Source organism: Rana temporaria, chromosome 5 (genome assembly GCF_905171775.1).
Source record: "Rana temporaria chromosome 5, aRanTem1.1, whole genome shotgun sequence".
Taxonomy (NCBI): domain Eukaryota; kingdom Metazoa; phylum Chordata; class Amphibia; order Anura; family Ranidae; genus Rana; species Rana temporaria.
The window spans coordinates 195,210,599-195,221,677 of NC_053493.1; the positions used below are offsets into that span (position 1 = coordinate 195,210,599).

An 11,079-nucleotide genomic window follows, 5' to 3' on the forward strand; every position below is an offset into this window, starting at 1 on the left:
CACTTTATGTGATGAAAAAAAACGACACTTTCTGTGAAGTAAAAAATGACGTTTTTGAAACTTCAATTTTCAAAGACGAAGTTGCCTACACACCATCGTTTTCTCACAATGATCTTGCAAAGTGAGGTTACGTTCACCACGTTTTACCATTGAAGCTCGCTTCATAAGTAGCTTCTGGGCATGCGTGGATGAAAAAACGTCTTAGAAAACGACGTTTTTTGCTACACACGGTCAATTTCTGTGAAGTAAAAAGTGCACTTTTGAAAAACGACACATAAAATTGAAGCATGCTTCAATTTTTTTTGGTCGTTTTTTACAAGACATAAAACGACGTTTTCCCCCACACACAGTCAATTAAAGTGACGTTTTTAAAAACGTCATTTTTTTTCATCACATAAAGTGATGGTGTGTACGCGGCATAAAACATTACTACCCAGAAGTAAAGTAACCTATCATTAGTTAAAAAAAAAAAAAATCTTAAGCTTTTGTTTACTAGTCAGATGTTATGTCATATGAGAACTTGACAAACAGGATGTCAGTGTATGACTGTCAACACTTAAAAGAGGATCTTTAAGAGATTTGACCCTACTTTCTCATTGTGTTATGCTAACAGAGCTTTTGCTGTGTGATTGGTGGAAAGCTTGCCCCAGTATGGAGAAAGGGCACCTGCTGCTGGCTTGTGAAGGTCATTCTTAAAAAGGCAACAAGAGAAGACGTGTGTGAACCGTAACAAGAAAAATAATCGAGGCCCGAATTCAAAGGGAGAAACTTCTATATATCAAAGGTAAACAGATACAGTATTTCCATATGTAAATGGACTTTGCTGGAGAGTAACTGCATTGCTTTATATGGACTTTGAAATTTTAAATGTTAAAAGGCCTAAAGTGTATTTCTACATTTGCAGGCTTGGATTGGGGTATCACTTGTTTTATATTTGTTATTTGCTCAGATTTGCAAGCATAACTAAAAAAAAAAAATACATTTAAAAAAGCTGCCTACCTTTTTAAAGCTGATGGGCCGGATTCAGAAAGATACGTTACGCCACTGTAACTTTGGGCGCAAGTTCTGTATTCAGAAAGAACTTGCGCCCTTAGTTATGGCGGCGTAACGTATGTGTGGTGGCGTAAGCCCGCCTAATTCAAATAGGGATGTTGGGGGCGTGTTTTATTTAAATTTTACTTGACCCCGCGTTTTTGACGTATTTTTTGAACGACGCATGCGCCGTCTGTAAAATATCCCAGTGTGCACTGCTCCAAATTACGCGGCAAGGACGTATTGGATTTGACGTGAACGTAAATGACGTACAGCCGTATTCGCGAACGACTTACGCAAACAATGTAAACATTTCAAAACTCGGCGCGGGAACGACGGCCATACTTAACATTAGCTACGCCCACGAAAACGACTTAAAAAAATGCGCCGGCGGGACGTACGTTTATGAATTGGCGTATCTAGCTTATTTGCATATTCCTTGCGTAACTATACGGAAGCGCCACCTAGCAGCCAGCGTGATTATGCAGCCTAAAATACGATGGTGTAAAACACTTACACCAGTTGGATCTTAGGGATATCTATGCGTAACTGATTCTCTGAATCAGGCGCATAGATACGACCGACCGCACTCAGAAATACGACGGCGTATCTCCTATCTGAATCCAGCCCGATATCTATGAATGCTTTTTATTTATTGCATAGTTACATTGGTCAAGCTTGGAACAAGGTGTGCATGCATACCTGTGACCACTGTGGAAGGTGACAATCATTGTAGTAGTCACTGCTACAGTGATTCCCGCAATCTTCCAGGGTCCTGGGCCAAGCAGTTTCCCTTCTGTATAATGACCACATTGGGTCTCTCTGCAGCTCTGTACTGCTGCCATTCACAGAATGCTTTATATATTTTTTTCAATTAATTAAAAGCATTATTTGATTGGAGGAAGTGAAGAGGCAGAGTGCTAACATCACAGGATCTGAAAAATTGCATCAGTCACTGTATTAGAGACAACTACTACAATTATTGTCACCTTCCACAGCAGCCTTTTAAATATGAGACATGCATACTTAAATTGGTCAAAGCTGGTCCAATGTAACTATGCAATAAAGATCATACCTAGACTTCAGCTTTAGATGCTCCTTCAGAAAACCTCAAAACAGAAAAAGACCTGCATAATTTTCTTTGTTCTGTAATAGTTTATAAGGGAGTTGTGAGTGCTTTACCATAATTACCACTTCTGTACTGTGCTGGCATATTTTATTATTGGTTGTAAACTAGAATTGACCACTGTCTGTCCTAACAAAGAGTTACAGATCTAGACGCTGGAATTTTATTGTATTTTAATGAAGGATAGCTCAATCTGTCCCTCTTTGTCACAGGATAGAGTCACTGTGAAACTGTTTAGAATGGCTTGCATTCTGCTCAGAGGCCTGCTCCAAATAAACATTGAAAAGGTAAGAAATATATATTTATTTTTTTATTTTTAGGTATGCTGTGTGAATGGAAACATATAATGAACATATAGTGATGTTTTCTCAAATTTGACTGAAAAAGTGGAAAAATACTTTAAGCATACTCTTTGATGATTGTCAAAGACATTTACTCAGTTCTGGAAGAAATGCCACCTTTATCCATGAAAGTGTAGGAAACCGTGATTTGATCACTAATGTGTTATGGAAATGATGTTAATTTAAACAATTTTAACATTTGTAACACAGTTAGTGATGACAAGAAATGCCATTGCTGTTGTTTCTGACTAATGCCGCGTACAGACGGTCGTTTTTTTTTTATTAAAAAAAAACGACATTTTTTGTGAAGTAAACTTAATTTTCAAAAACGACGTTGCCATTGTTTTTTCAAAATGCTCTAGCAAAGCGCGGTTACGTTCAGCACTCTTTTCCATTGAAGCTCACTTCATAACTTGCTTCTGAGCATGCGCGGGTTTAAAAACATTGTTTTAACCACTTAAGGACCGGACCAATATGCAGCTAAATGACCCAAGGGGTTTTTACAATTCGGCACTGCGTCGCTTTAACAGACAATTGCGCGGTCGTGCGACGTGGCTCCCAAACAAAATTGGCGTCCTTTTTTCCCCACAAATAGAGCTTTCTTTTGGTGGTATTTGATCACCTCTGCGGTTTTTATTTTTTGCGCTATAAACAAAAATAGAGCGACAATTTTGAAAAAAATGCAATATTTTTTACTTTTTGCTATAATAAATATCCCCCAAAAACATATCTAAAAATTTTTTTTCCTCAGTTTAGGCCAATACATATTCTTCTACCTATTTTTGGTAAAAAAAAATCGCAATAAGCGTTTATCGATTGGTTTGCGCAAAATTTATAGCGTTTACAAAATAGGGGATAGTTTTATTACATTTTTATTATTTTTTTTACTACTAATGGCGGCGATCAGCGATTTTTTTCGTGACTGCGACATTATGGCGGACACTTCGGACAATTTTGACACATTTTTGGGACCATTGTCATTTTCACAGCAAAAAATGCATTTAAAGTGGTCGGGAAGTGGTTAAACGTCGTTTTAGACACACTGTGATTTTTTGTGACACAAAAAAACAACGTTTTGAAAAACGACACAAAAAATTGAAGCATGCTCTAATTTTTTTTTTTGTCGTTTTTCAGAAGACATAAAACAAGGTTTTCCCCACACACGGTCATTTAAAATGACGTTTTTAAAAATGTAGTTTATTTTAAATCACATAAAGCGACCGCGTGTACGCGACATTAGAGTCTTTAGCAGTGACATAAGAGTGCTCCAGAACAAGTGACGATCATGTTTCAGTTATATATATTTTTAGTTTTTTTGTTTTTTCCCTTGCTGAGTATGACTGTTAAAACAATTTTTTTTATTCAGAGGATGACATTTCTATCCTGGAGTCAGGGGCGTACCAATAGGGTGGCGGCGGGGGCGGTCCGCCCCAGGTACCACACATTGAAGGGGTGTCAGTGGCCGAGTGACTTCGCTATGTGGGGTGCACTCCATACCCAAGTCGGGTGATACTGTCTAATCATCCCAAGGCATCCCTGCTGGGTCTGGCTGCTCCATTTCCCTTTAGGTGTTTTTTAGAACACCCCCATCGCCGCGGCCGCAATGGACTAGTCCAGATTGTCCACTCGTTTTATTCACTGAATTCCCTCCTGCTAGCTCCGCCTCCACCCACCACTGCGGCCTCAACCTGTGTCTGTCATCTCTCTCCGCTGGGGCGGCTCGGCTGCTGCTTTCAAATACAGACACAGGCAGTGAGGCAGGATCAGGAATCGAATCCATCTGGACCTCCCAAGTTACTCCCTAGCAGAGGCTGAGTCTGAGAGCCTGAGGCTGGACAACAGTGGTGAGGGGGGGGTTGGGGGGTGTTGCATGAAGAAGAGCCTGGAGGAGTGTGTCTGCCTGCTCTGCCACCCTGTGTGTGCTGACCTGATTTGGGGGGAGGGGGACCCCCCTGCCATGTGCACAACTAGCACTGTATGTAGTAGCTGACTTGATTTAGGGGGGTGATTGATGTGCCTACCACCCCCTGCCATGTGTACAACTAGCACTGTATGTAGCTGACTTGATTTGTGGGGGGGGGGGGGTGATTGATGTGTCTGCCACCCCCTGCCATGTGTACTAGCACTGTATGTAGCTGACCTGATTTGTGGGGGGGGGGGTGATTACTGTGTCTGCCACCCCCTGCCATGTGTACTAGCACTGTATGTTGCAGACCTGATTTGGGGGGGGGGGTTGGGGGGGGGTGATTACTGTGTCTGCCACCCCCTGCCATGTGTACTAGCACTGTATGTTGCAGACCTGATTTGGGGGGGGGGTTGTGGTGGGGTGATTACTGTGTCTGCCACCCCCTGCCATGTGTACTAGCACTGTATGTAGCTGACCTGATTGGGGGGGGGGGTGATTGCTGTGTCTGCCACCCCCTGCCATGTGTACTAGCACAGTATGTAGCTGACCTGATTTGGGGGGGGGGGTGATTGCTGTGTCCGTCACCCCCTGCCATGTGTACTAGCACTGTATGTAGCTGACCTGATTTGGGGGGGGTGATTGCTGTGTCCACCACCCCCTGCCATGTGTACTAGCACTGTATGTAGCTGACCTGATTTGGGGGGGGGGGGTGATTGCTGTGTCCGTCACCCCCTGCCATGTGTACTAGCACAGTATGTAGCTGACCTGATTTGGGGGGGTGATTGCTGTGTCCATCACCCCCTGCCATGTGTACTAGCACAGTATGTAGCTGACCTGATTTGGGGGGGTGATTGCTGTGTCCATCACCCCCTGCCATGTGTACTAGCACAGTATGTAGCTGACCTGATTTGGGGGGGGGGGGGGTTACTGTGTCCGCCACCCCCTGCCATGTGTACTAGCACTGTATGTAGCTGACCTGATTTGGGGGGGGGGGGTGATTACTGTGTCCGCCACCCCCTGCCATGTGTACTAGCACTGTATGTAGCTGCCCCAGGGCTGTCTTAATGAGAGGGCACACTGAGCACTGCCCAGGGGCCCCAGTTGCATGGGGGCCCCTGCTCTTTCCCCAAAGCAGCTGTTCCTTGGGCCCCGGGCTGCCCCTCTACATCCCAGATATCCCTCCAGCACTCTGACCCCTCTACACCCTAGATATCCCCTACCTCCTACCAACTTGATGTCTGTTTACCTGCACTGTCTCCATTGTAGGGGCCCCAGAGCATTGCTTTGCCCAGGGGCCCATGATGCTATTAAGACAGCCCTGATTTGGGGGGGGGGGGTGATTACTGTGCCCGCCACCCCCTGCCATGTGTATAGTGTAACACTGTAGCTGACCTGATTGGGAGGGTTGCAGAATGTAGGCATATGTGATTTACAGTGTGCAGAATGTAGACATGTGCGATTTACAGTGTGCAGAATCCAGGCGTTTGCTATGCTATGGTTTTGTTAAAAAAAAAAAAGCAGTATTATCTGTTGAGTAAATGTTATAAATAATTGAAATTGGAAAATAAGTTATTAACTTACTTAAACCTATGTTTTTTTTTTTTTTTTTTTTTTTTTAAGTTGATGTAAAGTTTACAAATTCGTGCAATACATGTTCTTGAAAACATGAAAAAAAATTGTGGGTGTTTTTCCAGGTAAACGTTGGGGGGGGGGGGGGGCCAGATGTAGGATCCGCCCTGGGTGCCAAATGCTCTAGGTACGCCCCTGCCTGGAGTGAATCATGCCTCTTAGGCCTTGTGCACACGATCAGCCCAAACTGATGAAAACGGACTGAGGTTCAGTTTCATCAGTCCAAACCTACCGTGTGTATGGCCCATCAGACTTTTGTCCTTCAGTCCAAAGTTTTAGAACTTGCTTTAAAATCGGTCTGATGAACTGATGACCGATCGGTCAAAACCGATGGTTAGTACGCAAAAGCATTGGTTCAAAACCCGCGCATGCTCAGAATCAAGTCAACGCATGCTTGGAAGCATTGAACTTCGTTTTTTTTTCAGCACGTCATTGTGTTTTACGTCACCGCGTTGGACTCGATCGGATTTTGAACTGATGGTGTGTAGGCACATCAGACCATCAGACCATCAGTCCATCAGACCATCAGACCATCAGACCATCAGTCTGTTTTCATCAGTTTGGACTGATCGTGTGTACAAGGCCTTACTCCTACATTTCTCTTTCAGGTAACAGTGCTCTTGCTCACTGTCCTTTATCCAGGATTAATATACCTACTCTAAAGCAAGAACATTGCTAGGAGACATTGCTCAATAGAACCTTGGCCTGTTTTTTGTATAAACTGAAAACATATGCCTACCTTTACATAGCTACAAAATACCTCTTAATTACCATATCACAAGTTAAAGTCTAAGGCTGGCCATACATTAAGCACACTTCTTTCCTTCAACCACAGGTTGAAGGAAAATAAATCACTTCAGTGTTGATAGGAGAATCCCTCCCATTATGCTATTGTATTCTGAAAGCTGGAGGTTTCCTCACCATCAGAACACAATGATCACTGCTAGTGGCTATAGCTACCGGCAATGATCATTTGAAGAAAACCTGACAGGCTAGTTGCAATAAAGTCGATCGATAGATCAAATTTAGCACAACCAGCCTACCCATAAATGGATCAAAACTCAGCTTTTTATCCATCTATTGCCAGATTTACAAACACACATAAACCTCAGAACAAAGCATACATATTTTTTTAAATATACACATTCATTACATGCACATCTCTGCACAGAGCCTGATGTAGACAAAAGTTAACACATTGTAAAATCCTAATAAAAATGCAATTAAAAAAGCTAAAGTGTTTATCAAACCAAAAACTATTTTCTAGTTTTGAATAGAGTGGGGAAGAATAAGAACTCCTGTTAGATTTACACTGCTCCATTTGGGAGAATTTCCCCCAAGTCCTGTCATATAATAATAACAGTTTCAGTTTATAATAACAGTTTCTGCAGGCAGGAAGTGAGGGGAAATCTGCAACAGGAATATAGGTAAAAATAAAACTCTGAAAGGGGTTTTAGCATTTCCTTACTATACCATAGACATTTATTTATCTGTCTGTGTTGCTGTTGAATAGTTCCCATCCCCTCCTCTCTGGTAAAATGTTATTAGCAGAACAGAAAGTATTGTATTTATTGGCGTAAAACACTCACTTTTTAACCCTGCAAATCAGTTGCAAATAGTGTACGTGTTATACGCCGATACTGCAGTTACATACAGCGAGAATTTCCTGTTTACTCAACAGCCTCTGTATTAGGAAGTCCTGTCTCCTGGGATGGCATTGGACCAGTGTTCTGTCTGGTCTAAGAGGCAAGACTTTGTATTAAAGAGGCTGCCGAGTAAATAGGAGATTCTCGCTGTATATAATCTGACGGCGCTCATCCTGCCCCCTCCCTGAGATGGGCATTGATCAGGCTGCATTGATGGGCAATGATGAGGCTGCAGATGGGCATTGATTAAGCTGCATTGATGGGCAATCGTGAAGCTGCAGATGGCATTGATCAAGATGCATTTATGGGCAATTGTGAGGCTGCGGATGGGCATTGATCGAGCTGTATTGATGGGAAATTTTGAGGCTGCAGATAGGCATTGATCAGGCCGCATTGATGGGCCCTGATCCTTATTTTGCTTCAAAGTTCTTTTTTTTTTAATTTAAGTTTTTTTCCTGAAACTTCCCTCTTAAAATGAAGGTGTGTGTTATACACCTGTGCATGTTATATGCCGATAAATACAGGTAACCTCTCACTCACTCTGTCCTATTCTGGGAATTTTGACTTAACATACATTTAAACCACCTCTATACTGCCACATTGTAACAAAAAAAAAAATATTGTGGAAAGGTGGACATGTATTTTTGAGTCGCCATTTGAAATCGCTAGCATTGGAAAGTGCAGATTACAGGCAAAGGTAACAGAGCCAGTGAGAGTAGCTTTGTGCCTTGTAATCACTGGAATGGCCATTCAGAGCCAACACAAGTGAAAACACTGCAAGTGGAGCTTACCCTTTCTTCCCACAACAGAGGGAGGGGAAGGATGATTATGTCAAGAAAGGATTTAGTAAATGAAGGATAGGCAGCAACAGATTCAAGGTGGGACATTTTAATTAGTTTAATTATTAATTTGTGGGATCTTTTTGAATCCTCTCACCCACTATCTTCTTCTCTAAGCGTGAGCTGTACATCTTATCTCCATCCTGTTTTGTTTCTTTTGATCTTTATTTCAATGTCTTCACCTCCCTTATCCTGCACATTAACCTCCTCATCACCATCCTTACATCCTGTTTGACCTGTATATTAACCCATTCACCTCCTCGTCCTCTATATGTGACCTGTGTATTAATGACACATTGTATCTAGTGCACTATTACCAAGCTCCGTGTTTTAGCTACCTCAAAGCTTAATTGAAAAATTCTGTAAAAATGTGATCATCTTTGGTGTCAAAGAGGTAATTTTAGTTGTGTTTACACTGCCTTACATTTTTATTTGATTTCTTTTAAAAAACAAACGATCTCAAACAGTGGTGCCTTTAACAGGGTGACAATACAGAAGTACAATTGGTAGACGGTTGCCACACCATAATCAAAAGCATCTTATTGACAGGATCCCAGGTATTTTTTCATGAAAAAGATTGAAGTTTATACGAAATGTAATTATTGAGTTTAGATCTGTTTGTAAATGTAATGTTTTTGTTTGCAAAGTGCCAAACTGTATAAACTTTAGGAGAGCGTTCAACAAGTATTACACATTAGAGATAAGCTTTGTGTGTTTGTGAAAAATAAATAAATGTATTGCAAATTATGACTTATTTTTTACTGTTAAAAACTAATAATAAATAAAAAGAAATTAAAACATATAGATACATTTAAATAGGATAAACATATTGTATTATCATTATTCAAATAAAATGGGAGTCATGTATAATGTTGTACTGAAAATACATGACCAAAATTACATGTGGAAAGCAATGAACAATAATCACCTGATGTCTTCAACATGTATTTTTCTCATTAAAATTTATTGCAAGTTCATTATTTTACAGCAAGTTAGCAAGTACTCCTCACAGCTTTTCATCTTAATGAAGCTGACAATAACCTGTCAAGCAAATTATTAAAAATTAAGGTTTATGTTGGTACATAAATTTGTGCTAATGTACAAGTCATCCAGTATTCTTACTACCTTAACATATGCATTTGAAGATGCCATTGTTCTATAAAAATAACAGCTACAAAAAGATAGACAACAGGACAAGAATCTGCTCTTTGTCACATCCCCAGAATGCTCCAAGGGTAACACCGGATTATTTTAAAGTCAAGTGGAGAGTGGGATTTTCTTTGAAGTGCTTCAGTAATTATGTTTGTTCAAGAAAATATGGGGAAAGGCAGAGATATGAGGCTTCTTGATGTTCAAGAAAAGCTTGTTTGTGGATATAAGTCTTTGGTGAAAGGATGCAGTGACAAGCCATCTCCGAGAAAAGACTCCTGCAGAAATGTTATCCAGAAATGTACGGTGTCTGCTTCAGCATTGTTGTGTCAATCATAAAAGTTACACTTGTTTCGGAAGATGTGATGTGGACAACATTCTTTCAGAAGGATTTTATCTGTCTTTTTCTAACTTTATTTTATTTCAAAATATTTTCCACTTTTGTGTTCTCATATCTAGAACAACATGTGTCTACCAAGTTCTATCAGCATATTTAAAACAAACATTTACAATAATTATTAGAGCAAAATGTATTAAAATGAATAATTCCATTAACTACTTTATCCTTGTTTGAATCATTTCCTTTCACCAATAGAGCTTAAATTCCAATAAAGAACCAGGGTAAAGGGAGAGGGGAATAATTTTAAGAGCAATATAAAACATGTAATTAACAACTTTCTTAAAGCACATTAGTCAATGGAGAACCTTTGCTTCCTTACCCAAAAAAAAAAAAAATCTGATTCCCTAAAATACACAGTACCTTTGCAGAAGAAAATGCCAATTCTGGATTCCATGTTGGCGGGTCATGCATTCAAAAGCCTAAGTATTTTGCCATGTCATCCCTGTTAAAGTGGAAAATTGTAGTTTTGATAATCAAGAAATATTACATAATAAAATTCCTAGGCATTTTGTAAATCAGCCAGCCATTTTATGATCTATGGGCCAGATCCACATACATTTACATCTGTGCCGCGTATCAGAGATACGCTACGCCGCCGTACCTTACCTTGCGTACTTTCAAATCCACAAAGATTTTGCGCCCTAAGTTACGGCGGTGTAGTGTATTTCTGGCGGCCTAATTCAAATCGGCGATCAGGGGGCGGGTTTCATTTAAATGAAGCGCGTCCCCACGCCGAATGAACTGCTCATGCGTCGTCCAGAAATTTCCCGCCGTGCTTTGCGCGAAATGACGTCGCAACAACGTCATTTTTTTAACTTAGACATGAGTTACGTCCATCCCTATTCACGGACGACTTACGCAAAAATAAAAATTCAAATTTCGACGCGGGAACGACGGCCATACTTAACATGGCAAGTCTACCTATACGCCGAAAAATACCAGCTTTAACTATACGCTGGAAAAAGGCGACTACAGACGACGTTAGAAAATGCGACGGCCGCGCGTACGTTC

The 11,079-nt window shown here is 40.9% G+C and overlaps 1 long non-coding RNA gene across 1 annotated transcript; it reads left to right on the top strand.

Moving 5' to 3' along the window:
• Positions 1-549: 549 nt before the first annotated feature.
• Positions 550-10,229, top strand: LOC120940538. The gene is made up of 3 exons (XR_005749442.1): positions 550-784; positions 2,371-2,445; positions 9,002-10,229. It is a non-coding gene; the product is annotated as an uncharacterized LOC120940538 (long non-coding RNA).
• Positions 10,230-11,079: the final 850 nt, after the last annotated feature.